Source organism: Oryx dammah, unplaced genomic scaffold (assembly GCF_014754425.2).
Source record: "Oryx dammah isolate SB20612 unplaced genomic scaffold, SCBI_Odam_1.1 HiC_scaffold_27, whole genome shotgun sequence".
NCBI lineage: Eukaryota > Metazoa > Chordata > Mammalia > Artiodactyla > Bovidae > Oryx > Oryx dammah.
This window is the reverse complement of record NW_024070211.1, coordinates 127,962,160-127,975,099: the sequence shown is the minus strand read 5'-3', so window position 1 is coordinate 127,975,099 and position 12,940 is coordinate 127,962,160. Positions and strand designations below refer to the sequence as shown.

At 37.6% G+C, this 12,940-nt stretch overlaps 1 protein-coding gene and 1 non-coding gene across 5 annotated transcripts in view; one reads left to right on the top strand and one right to left on the bottom strand.

Annotated features, from left to right (window-relative positions):
• Window positions 1–12,940, bottom strand: part of GULP1 (GULP PTB domain containing engulfment adaptor 1) — a 334,314-nt gene that overhangs the window by 265,028 nt on the left and 56,346 nt on the right. The gene's annotated exons all lie outside the window — the stretch shown is intronic.
• Window positions 3,969–4,072, top strand: LOC120855186. The gene has a single exon (XR_005719162.1). It is a non-coding gene; the product is annotated as a U6 spliceosomal RNA (small nuclear RNA).

Below are 12,940 nucleotides of genomic sequence, written 5' to 3'. Positions count from 1 at the left end.
TGTTCATAATGGATTATTTCAAATTCAATCTTTTAGAGCAGATATAAATTCTCATGAGACTCCCTGTGAAGCTAGCCTGTTCACCTACAGTGACAGATGCTCTAATTTTGAAGACCCTCAACCATGAAACTTTAACCATGATATTAATTTAAGAAAGTTAATATTAAGATAATAATAAGAAATATTATTAAGATAATAATAAGATTAATATATCTCAATATCAATATATATCTATATATATTATATATATCTTAATATATCTTTATATATTAATATCTTAGTATAATAATAAGAAATAATATTAAGAAATCTCCAATTTAAAAAGTTATCTATTTTTAACTAGGATCACCATTTATTGAACGAATACAAAAAAATAAAGTTTCTCACCCCAAGTTATGCTTACTTGTGTTCCACCATTTCCTAAATGGCCACCTTCTAAAGGCAACCCATGCCCTCTTCTGGCTTATATGACCTTATGTTATTCTAATACAAAACATAATTATACAAATCTCTGTCCAGTTCTTTTTAGGTTAATCAATGTTAAGTGACACTTGCACAAAATCCTTCTATAATTAATACTCAACATGTGAATAGTATTTCAGAATACAATCCACACTGGAACACTAGAGCATTCATTCCATGACAAAATCCTAATCCTATAAATGGAGCATTTATTTCTTTATGTATTTTCTTTGTTTAGGATACTGAAGCTCAGTGAAGCCTGGTGAATTGCCTAAGTCATAGGGTTATACTAGTCTAAGATATAATGTCTTCTTTTTAATGTTTTATTAAAAGAAAAAATCAAACATATATAAAGTAACATAATAAAATAATAAACTATCATATTCCCAGCATCTAGCAATTTAAAAGATTTCCTTTCAATTTCTCAACATCTTCCTGATGAGACAACAAGCACACGTCTCCAGCTGTAATGCATAATTTAAAATGTGTACCATGTATATATTAAGACAAAAGGAAGAATAATGACAACCAGAAAATATATTCCAGAATGAAAATTTTCCACCCTAGGCATTGTGTCTCTAAATCCATAAAGAGAATATCTCTAGATAATAACATTCAGGTGACCATAAACGTATTCACCAAAAACTTACCAGCAAAGCATGAACAAGGCAAGACGTTTCTAAAAGTTCCTCAGCAAAGGCAAAACCTAAATATGTATAAGCCTAGTGATTAAATCTCCCATAAAGACACTGAATCAAAAATATGCTTATCAATTGACAATCAAAGTAAGTACTCTTAAATATGTATCCTGGTATCATGGGAGATAAGGCCTTTAAACAAGAAAACTGGATATGTCTTTCCGTCCTATTTGTAGCAATGAGCATTTCCCATTAAGGTAAACAATATGTGAAATATTTCCAAGAAATAATCATCATTTTCACCTACTGAGATATTGGAGATGCGATTTTATTCACTAGTACAATCATCGTGATGAACACTGCATCCAATTGACATGTCAATGAAAAAGAAAACAAATTTAGCTACAAATAAAAGAATACATCCTAAAAAACAAAAGTGGCATGAGTTAGTAAAGATTCAGAACTTCAACACAGAGTGGAGAGACAGCCAGAGTGGCAGAAAAATGGAAATCCGTTTTAGAGAAGAAACTACAACCCTTCCAAGAATAGCCTGACACAATTACTGAACAGATGGGGGTGTGGTAATTATAAACATATTTTCACCTTTCTTCTGCACAGCTATTAAGAATCACTTAAATTTCAGAAGCCCTTTCTCAGATACAACACAGGAGACCTCATAAAAGACTGGTTTCATGTATTACTGAAATAATGACGACTAAACAGACACCAAAAATTTTTTCTTAAAATGCGTATACGTTTAAGATTGTGGTTAATAATTGAATAATTATTTATCTTTACCAATAAGGGGGAAGGGATGCTCTTAGTGAGTTGTCCAAGATAATGTATACCTCATCAATGATGTATCTGGGAGCCTGGAGGGATCTTTAAGTGTAATGGGAAAGTAGCATCTTTGAACATCCTGCTCTTTAAGTTAAGGGAGGTCAATAAAGAAGTTTCCAGGAAAAAAAAAACCTGAATAATTAGTCTTTCTTTCCATTAATGTCTGCAAAGAATAAAGTAGGCTTTCATTACTGGAATACATTTACAAATACTAATTTTACAAATAAAAATATGAAAAATGAAATTTGAAATAAGCAATGTTCAGGTAACATGTGGCCACTAATTTGCCCAAGAAGTTAAAGCTGAAATGAATCTCTAGATCTTAATTCTTCTCAGATACAGGTAGTAAATTTCTCTGACTGTTATTTCAAGTTGGGGTCACTGGCACAGGGCTCTGAACTGCAAACAGAAATGCATCCTAGTAAATTTAAGTAAAAAGAAATTTATGGAAGGTGATTACAGACTCACAGAAACTCCATAATGGCCAAAGAACTAAGCTATGCAGTCAGAAACAGCACTGAAATAAGAGCATCAAACCGGCCCCAGACCGAAAAACACACAGTGCTGTGTGCTCAGCACTGCCGCCAGCACCAGGCATTCTCACTCAAGTCTTTTTGCTAACAGGATCTGTGCACCAGATACTATATTAGAAACTCTGTATGGCAGGCCCTGTAGATGAAATGTATCAGCCATTATCAATGCCAGAATGAATTCTACGGTGCCTGTTTCTTGTCATTAATGTCTGATTGGAAGACTTATCTCTGCACCTCTGATCAACAGAGCCTTGGTCATACAAGTCCTTGATGCACAAGAGGATCAGGAAGCAAGATTCTGGTTTCTATTCTGGGAAATTACTCCTAAGGAAGGGTTTTCCCAAAGATGTGAAAAATGGCAAAGACGTTGGAAGAAGTATCTAAGATGTCAAAGGTATCAAAGACATGAGACCATCATCGTGAATTTCTGTGGAGTATCTGCAAGCTAGCATTTGAGAAACAGTCTATACCACTGACTGTGACTCCATAATCTGGACCTGTCAAGCTCCATCTCACCTCCTCCCACTCTCTTCCCACCAGCCACACTGGACTCAGTGGTCCTCCAACAAAAAGGGCTCTTCTGGCATTAGGATTTCTCCCCTGAGTGTTTCACTGCCCAGAAATCTGAGCCTCCAAATGTATTCATAGCTGAGGTCTGCTTCATTTACAGGTCTCCACTTAAATGTCACTTTCTGAAGGAGACAGACCACAATGACCACATCCATGGATATCTTCACCCGTATCTATTCCATCCATTCTTGTCGCCCTATTCTATTTGCTTTCTGGCACTAATCACTATTTGATTTTGTTTTACTTGTTTATTTTTAGCCTCAATTGCCATAATCACCATAATATAAGCTCTGTAGTTCTATGGGTGTTGTCTGTCCTTTTCTGTTCTTTTTAATCTTCAGAACCTAAAACAGTGTCCAGTATCCGTTAGTCTTTTAAATACTGGTTGCATGATAAATGGACCCCTGCTATAGTAAAATAGGTCCATCTAATAAATGTGCAGACTGAGGAACAGCATCTACTTCCTTGGTCTATGGTCACACAACAAATTAATAATCAAAGTGCAAGTCCTGGATTCCAAACCATGCAATTTCTGGGAAGATAAATGGCTGGATGGCATCATCGACTTGATGGACATGAGTTTAAGTGAACTCCCGGAGTTGGTGACGGACAGGGAGGCCTGGCATGCTGCGATTCATGGGGTCACAAAGAGTCGGACACGACTGAGTGACTGAACTGAACTGAAAGACACAAGGAGCTTTGGCTGCTTCCTAAAGAAATGGAGGCAGCAGAGAAGAACAGAAAGAACACTGATTAGGAAAAAAGCATGAGTTCTACAATCATACACCTCTGAGTTCAAATCTATGTCCCCAAACCTAACACAAGCCTTACAGGGTTTTCAGAGAATCAGATGTGACTATATTGTACACTGTACATATAAATCATTTCCAATACCTGACATGTACAGGAGACTAACTAGAGGCAAGTGCTAACCTTGAGTATATATACTAAAACTGGAATAATATAGAGATGATTATCATGGTACGATGCAAGGATAACACACAAACTCATGAAGCATTCCCGATTTTTCTACCATATACAGAACAGATAAACAACAAGGAAATACTGTATAGCACAGGGATCTGTATTCAGTATCCTCTTCAGTTCAGTTCAATTGCTCAGTCATGTCTGACTCTTTGCGACACCATGGACTGCAGAACCATGTCCATCACCAAGGCCCAGAGTTTACTCAAACTCATGTCCATGATGCTATCTAACCATCTCATCCACTTTCATTCTCTTCTCCTCCTGCCTTCAATCCTGCCCCAAATCATGGTTTTTCCCACTGACTCAGTTTTTCGCATCAGGTGTTTGGATGCAAAGTATTGGAATTTCAGCTTCAGCATCAGTCCTTCCAATGAATATTCAGGACAAATTTCGTTTAAGATTGACTGCTTTGATTTCCTGTTGTCCAAGGGACTCTCAAGAGACTTCTCCAACACCACAGTTCAAAAGCATTAATTCTTCAGAGTTCAGCTTTCTTTATAGTCCAAATCTCACATCCATACATGACTACTGGAAAAACTATAGCTTTGACTAGATGGACCTTTGTGTGCAAAGTAACATCTCTGCTTTTTAATATGCTGTCTAGGTTGGTCATAACTTTGATTCCAAGGAGCATCTTTGAATTTCATGGCTGCAGTGACCATCTGCAGTGATTTAGGACCTCAAAAAAAAAAAAAAATCTGTCACTGTTCCCATTGTTTCCCCATCTATTTGCCATGAGGTGATGGGGCTGGATGCCATGATCTTAGTTTTCTGAATGTTGAGTTTTAAGCCAACTTTTTCACTCTCCTCTTTCACTTTCATCAAGAGACTCTAGTTTATCTTTGGTTTCTGCCATAAGGGTGGTGTCATCTGCACATCTGAGATTGTTGATATATCTCCTGGCAACCTTGATTCCAGTTTGTGCTTCATCCAGCCTGGCGTTTCTCATGATGTACTCTGCAAATAAGTTAAATAAGCAGGGTGACAATATACAGCCTTTACATACTCCTTTCCTGACTTGGAATCAGTCTATTCTTCCATGTCCAGTTCTAACTGTTGCTTCTTAACATGCATACCGATTTCTCAGGAGGCAGGTGAGCTGGTCTGGTATTCCCATCTCTTGAAGAATTTTCCAGTTTATTGTGATCCACACAGTCAAAGGCATAGTCAATAAAGCAGAAGTAGATGTTTTTCTGGAACTCTCTTGCTTTTTCTATGATCCAACCAACGTTGGCAATTTGATCTCTGGTTCCTCTGCCTTTTCTAAATCCAGTTTGAACATCTGGAAGTTCACGGTTCATGTACTGTTGAAGCCTGGCTTGGAGAATTTTAAACTAATTTGCTAGAATGTGTGATGAGTGCAATTTTGTGATAGTTTGAACATTCTTTGGCATTGCCTTTCTTTGGGACTGGAATGAAAACTGACCCTTTTCAGTCCTGTGGCCACTGCTGAGTTTTCCAAATTTGCCAGCAGAGCAGCACTTTCACAGCATCATTTTTTTAGGATTTGAAATAGCTGAACTGGAATTCTGTCACCTTCACCAGCTTTGTTCATAGTGATATTTCCTAAGGCGCACTTGACTTCACATTCCAGGATGTCTGGCTCTAGGTGAGTGATCACACCATCATGATTATCTGGGTCATAAAGATCTTTTTTGTATAGTTCTTCCCTGTATTTTTCCACCTCTTCTTAATATCTTCTGCTTTTGTTAGGTCCGTGCCATTTCTGTCCTTTATTTTGCCTGTCTTTGCAGAAAAAGTTCCCTTGGTATCTCTAATTTTCTTGAAGAGATCTCTAGTCTTTCCCATTCTATTCTTTCCTCTATTTCTTGGCATTGATCACCGAGGAAGGCTTTCTTATCTGTGCTTGCTATTTTTTGAAACTCTACAATCAAATGAGTATATCTTTCCTTTTCTCCTTTGCCTTTCACCTCTCCTTTTTACTCAGCTATATAAGCCCTCCTCAGACAACCATTTTACCTTTTTACATTTTTTTTTTCTTGGGGATGGTCTTGCTCACTGCCTCCAGTACAGTGTCACAAACCTCTGTCCATAGTTCTTCAGGCACTCTATCAGATCTAACCCCTTAAATCTATTTGTCACTTACAGTGTATAATCGTAAGGGATTTGACATAGGTCATATATGAATGATCTAAGGGTTTACCCTACTTCAATTTAAGTCTGAATTTGGCAATAAGGAGTTCATGATCTGAGCCACAGTCTGCTCCCAGTATTGTTTTTGCTGACTGTATAGAGTTTCTCCATCTTTGGCTGCAAAGAATATAATCAATCTGATTTCGGTATTGACCTTCTGCTGAAATCCATGTGTAGAGTCTTCTCTTGTGTTGTTGAAAGAGGGTGTTTGTCATGACCATTGCATTCTCCTGACAAACTCTGTTAGCCTTTGCCCTGCTTCATTTTGTACTCCAAGGCCAAATTTCCCTGTTACTCCAAGTATCTCTTAACTTCCTACTTTTGCATTCCAGTCTCCTGTAATGAAAGGAACATCCTTTTTGAGTGTTAGTTCTAGAAGTTCTTGTAGGTCTTCATAGAACTGTTCAGCTTCTTCAGCATTACTGGTCAGGGCATAGACTTGGATTACTGTGATACTGAATGGTGTGCCTTGAAAACAAACAGAGATCATTCTATTGTTTTTGAGATTGCATCCAAGTACTGCATTTCAGACTCTTGTTGACTATGAAGGCTACTCCATTAATTCTAAGGGATCCTTTCCCACAGTAGTAAATGCAATGGTCATCTGATTTAAATTCACCCATTCCAGTCCATTTTAGTTCACTGATTCCTAAAATGTCAATGTTCACTCTTGCAATCTGTTTGACCACTTCCAATTTACCTTGATTCATGGACCTAACTTTCCAGGTTCCCATACAATATTCTCCTTTATAGCATCAGACTTTACTTCTATCACCATTCACATCTACAACTGGGTATTGTTTTTGCTTTGGCTCTGTCTCCTCATTCTTTCTGGAGTTATTCCTCTACTCTACCCCCAGAAGCATATTGGACACCTACCAACCTGGGAAATTCATCTTTTGGTGTCCTTTTTGCCTTTTCATGCTGTGTATGGGGTTCTCAAGGCAAGAATACTGAAGTGGTTTGCCATTCCCTTCTCTAGTGGACAACTTTTGTCAGAACTCTCCACCATGACCCATCCATCTTGGGTGGCCCTACATGGCATGGCTCATAGTTTCATTGAGTTAGACAAAGCTATGGTCCATGTGATCAGTTTGATTAGTTTTCTGTGATTGTAGTTTTCATTCTGTCTGCCCTCTGATGGATAAGATAAGAAGCTTGTGGAAGCTTCCTGATGGGAGAGAATGACTGAGGGGAAAACTGGGTCTTGTTCTGATGGGCAGGGCTGGTTTCCCTCCCTTTTGTTTGACCTGAGGCCAAACTATGGTGGAGGTAATGAAGGTAACAGTGACCTCCTTCAAAAGGTTCCAGTGCCCTCAACCATGTAGCAGGCCACCACCAACCCACATCTCCATAAGAGACTCCTGGCCACTCACGGGCAAGTCTGGGCCAGTCTCTTGTGGGGTCACTGTTCCTTTCTCCTGGATCCTGGAGCACTCAAGCTTTTGTTTGTGCCCTCCAAGAGTCTGTTTCCCCAGTTCTGTGTAAGTTCTAGCAAGTCTATGGTGGGGTTAATGGTGACCTCCTCTAAGAGGGCTTATGTGATACCCAGGGCTGCTGCACCCAGAGCCCCTGCCCCTGTGGCAGGCCCCTGCTGATCCGTACCTCCGCAGAAGAAACTTAAACACTCAGGAAAGGTCTCAGGAAACACATAGAACAGGGAACTATATTCAGTATCTTATAATAAACCATAATGAAAAATGAAAATATATACACACACACACAACTGATTCACTTTGCTGTACACCAGAAGCTAACACAACATTGTAAATCAACTATATACTTTAATAAACATTTTTGAAAATTAGCGGTCATAAAAATGATTGCTACTTTATGAGTAATGATCCATGTCTGAGTTTACATTCACCTAACAATATGCTAAGAGAGACGTCCTTAACATAATCTAAATCAGAGCCTTTGTATATTAAATGAAAGTTTTCATTCTTTCCCTCACCTAAAATTTATTTGGAATCTGCTATATGCCAGCCATGTGTTATATACAGGTTGAAGTCTCTAAATTTCTCCCCAGCTATCAATGTGAAGGCCTTGTAATCCATTATTGCCATCTCCCAGACCATCTTGAAACTGTCAGCAATGGGCAAAGATAGGCTATTGTTTTCATTTTTCATTTTATTTCTAAGAATTTCTTAAGTCAAGAACTTTGAGAAGTTCTGGAGACACAGAAGCCATTGGAAAACCCCTGCCTTCAAGGTACTTACAGTTCCATGAGATAAACAGACAAAAAGAAAATTGATAGTAATGTGACATATACAGGATGTTACAGGAATCCAGAAGAATGGTACCCAACCTCGAGTGTAAATTGGAAGAAGCAGTTTTGGGCAGAATGCCAGTTGAAGGAAGAGGAGGACTTAGCCATGGGTAGAATAAGGAGTCATAAATGGGAAGGAAATCCAAAAAAAAATGAGGTGATGTATGTATACATATGGCTGATTCCCTTTGCTGTATGGCAGAAAATAACATAACATTGTAAAGCAACCATATGCCAATCAAAATTAAATAAAAAGAAGAAGAGGTCAGCTTGCCAGCAGAGAAAACAAGTAGTTTCAAAGGCCCTGAGAAGTTAAGCACAGCACCTCAAAGAAACTAACAAATGCCAGACAGTAGGGTCACAAGAATTTCCAAAAGAGAGAACTTCCAAAAAATTCTGCCCCCAATCCTCTTCAGAAGCCCTAATTTAGCTACAAATGGTTAATTGTCCTTAATTACTTTGCTTTCCTCAAAAAAGAGAAAGAAAGTCTTCCTTTAATTATTAAATTATCTCTAGTCTGGCACTCGGAGAAGGCAATGGCATCCCACTCCAGTACTCTTGCCTGGAAAATCCCATGGACGGAGGAGCCTGGTAGGCTGCAGTCCATGCTAAGGGTCGGACACGACTGAGCGACTTCCCTTTCACTCTTCACTTTCATGCACTGGAGAAGAAAATGGCAACCCACTCCAGTGTTCTTGCCTGGAGAATCCCAGGGACGGGGGACCCTGGTGGGCTGCCGTCTATGGGGTTGCACAGAGTCAGTCACGACTGAAGTGACTTAGCAGCAGTAGCAGTCTGGCACCAATCTTCAGTTTGGGGTTTGGCATTATCTTTTTTAAAATATATACCCGTGTTTTCAACATTATATTTTCATCAAAACTCAATTTTATGTTTCTTTCTAAAACTCCCTTCATATTAGAGAGTTTTCTTAAATGAATTGTCCTTTGTGTCTTTCTCTGTGCCCAGAAGGTCTTCAAGTCACCTTTCTTGGGCAATTTTCTTTCTTCTTTTATTTATTTATTGAAGGATAATTTCTTTACAGAATTTTGTTGTTTTCTGTTGAACCTCAACATGAATCAGCCATAAGTACACATATATCCCCTCCCTTTTGAACTTCCCTCCCATCTCCCTCCCCATCCCACCCCCCTAGGTTGATATAGAGCCCCTGTTTGAGTTTCCTTAGCTGTACAGCAAATTTCCACTGGCTATCTATTCTACATATGGTAATGTAAGTTTCCATGTTACTCTTTCCATACATCTCACCCTCTCCCCATGTCCATAAGTCTATTCTCTATGTCTGTTTCTCTATGGCTGCCCTGTAAATAAATTCTTCATTACCATCCTTCTAGATTCCGTAAATATGTGTTAGAATACGATATTTATCTTTGGGTTCTAGGTTTTCACCCACTTCATTAGAACTGACTCAAATGTGTTCCCTTTTGTGGTTGAGTAATATTCCATTGTGTATATGTACCACAACTTCTTTTTCCATTCATCTGTCAATGGACATCTAGGTTGCTTCCATGTTCTAGCTATTGTAGATACTGCTGGAATGAACAATGGGATCCATGTGTCTTTTTCAATTTTTATTTCCTCAGGGTATACACCTAGGAGTGAGATTGCTGGGTCATATGGTGGTTTTAGTCCTAATTTTTTTAAGGAATCTCCATACTGTCTTCCATAGTGGCTGTATCAATTTATATTCCTACCAACAGTGCAAGAGTGTTCCCTTTTCTCCACACCCTCCCCAGCATTTATTGTTTGTGGACTTTTTGATGATGGCCATTCTGACCGGTGTGAGATGATATCTCACTGTAGTTTTGATTTGCATTTCTCTAATAATGAGCGATGTTGAGCATCTTTTCATGTGTTTGTAAGCCGTCTCTATGTCTTCTTCGGAGAAATGTCTGTTTCTGTCTTTTCCCCACTTTTTGATTGAGTTGTTTGTTTTTCTGGCATTGAGTTGTATGAGCTGATAATGTATTTTGAAAGTTAATCCTTTTTCAGTGTCATTTGCTATTATTCTCTCCCATTCTGAGGGTTGTCTTTTCACCTTGCTGTTTCCTTTGCTGTGCAAAAGCTTTTAAGTTTAATCAGGTCCCACTTGTTTACTTTTGTTTTTATTTCCATTACTCTAGGAGGTGGGTAATAGAGGATCTTGTTTGACTTTATGTCACCAAGTGTTATGCCTATGTTGTCCTCTAAGAGTTTTATAGTTTCTGGTCTTACATTTAGGTCTTTAATCCATTTTGAGTTTATCTTTGTGTATGGTATTAGGAAGTGTTCTAATTTCATTCTTTTACATGTAGCTGTCCAGTCTTCCCAGCACCATTTATTGAAGAGGCTGTCTTTGCCGCATTGTATATTCTTGCCTCCTTTGTCAAAAATGAGGTACCCATAGGTACATGGGTTTATTTCTGGCCTTTTTATCTTGTTCTATTGGTCTATATTTCTGTTTTTGTGCTAGTAGCATACCGTCTTGATGACTGAAGCTTTGTAGTATAATCAGAAGTCAAGAAGGTTGATTCCTCCAGCTCCATTCTTCTTTCTCAAGGCTGCTTTGGCTACTCAGGGTCTTTTGTGTTTCCATATGAATTGTGGAATTTTTTGTTCGAGTTCTGTGAAAAATGTCATTGGTAATTTGATAGTGATCACATTAAATCTGTAGATTGAGTTTGGTATATAGTCATTTAAACAATATTGACTCTTCCTACCCAGGAACATGGAATATCTCTCCATCTGCTTATGTCATCTTTGATTTCTTTCATTAGTGTCTTATAATTTTCTGTGTACGGTTCTTTTGACTCCTTAGGTAAGGTTATTCCTATTTCTTTTTGTTGCAACGGCAAATGGGATTGATTCCTTAATTTCTTTTTCTGATTTTTCATAGAAAAATATAGAAATGCAAGTGATTTCTGTGTATTGTTCTTGTATCCTGCAACTGCTAAATTCATTGATTAGCTCTAGTAATTTTCTGATACTATCTTTAGGGTTTTCTGAGTAGAGGATCATGTCATCTGCAAACAGTGAGAGCTTTACTTCTTCTTTTCCAATCTGAATTCCTTTTATTTCTTTTTCTTCTGATTGCTGTAGCTAGGACTTCCAAAACTATGTTGAATAATAGTGCAGAAAGTGGACACCCTTGTCTTGTTCCTGATCTTAGGGGGAATGCTTTCATTTTTTCAACATTGAGAATAATGTTTGCTGTAGGCTCATCATATATGGCCTTTACTATGTTGAGGTAGGTTCCTTCTAAGCCCATTTTTTGAATAAATTTAATCCTAAATGGGTGCTGAATTTTGTCAAAGGCTTTTTCTGTATCTATTGAGATGATCATATGGTTTTTATCTTTCAGTTTTATCTTTCAATATGGTGTATCACGTTGATTGATTTGCATATACTGAAGAATCTTTGCATTCCTGGAATAAACCCAATTTGATCATGGTGTATTAGCTTTTTGATGCGTTGCTGAATTCTGTTTGTTAAAATTTTGTTGAGGATTTTTGCATCTATGGTTATCAGTGATAATGGCCTGTAGTTTTCTTTTTTCGCATTGTCTTTGTCTGGTTTTGGGATCAGGGTAACGGTGGCCTCATAAAATGAGTTTGGAAGTGTTCCTTTCTCTGCAATTTTTTGAAAGAGTTTTAGAAGGATAGGCATTAGCTCTTCTCTAAATGTTTGATAGAATTCTGCTGTGAAGTCATCTGGTCCTGGGTTTTTGTTTTGGGGGGGAGATTTTTGACTACAGCCTCAATTTCAGTGCTTGTAATTGTGTTGTTCATAATTTCTACTTCTTCCTGGTTAAGAATCTGTCCATTTCTTCCAGGTTATCCATTTTATTGCCATATAGTTGTTCATAATAGTCTGTTATAATCCCTTGTATTTCTGCATTGTCTGTTGTAACCTCTCCTTTTTCATTTCTAATTTTGTTGATTTGATTCTTCTCTCTTTTTTTCTTGATGAGTCTGGCTAAATGCTTGTCAATTTTATTTTCTCAAAGAACCAGCTTTTAGTTTTATTAATCTTTACTATTTTTCTTTTCATTTCTTTTTCATTTATTTCTGCTCAGATCATTATGATTTCTTGCCTTCTACTAATTTTGGGATTTGTTGTTGTTCTTCTTCTTTTTCCAGTTGTTTTAGGTGTAAAGTTAGGTTGTCTATTTGATGTTTTTCTTGTTTCTTGATTTAAGAAATCAAGGGCTGTGTTGCTATAAACTTCCCTCTGAGAACTGTTTTGCTGCATCCCATAGGTTTTGAGTTTTTTTCATTGTCATTTTTTTCTAGAAATGTTTTGATTTCCCTTTTGATTTCCTCAGTAACCTGGTTATTTAAGAAATGTGTTGTTTAATCTCCATGTGTTTGTGTTCCTTACAATTTTATTCTTGTAATCGATATCTAGTCTCATAGCATTGTGGTCAGAGACGATGCTTGATATGATTTCAATTTTCTTAAATTTACTGAGGTTTGATTTGTGACCCAAGATGT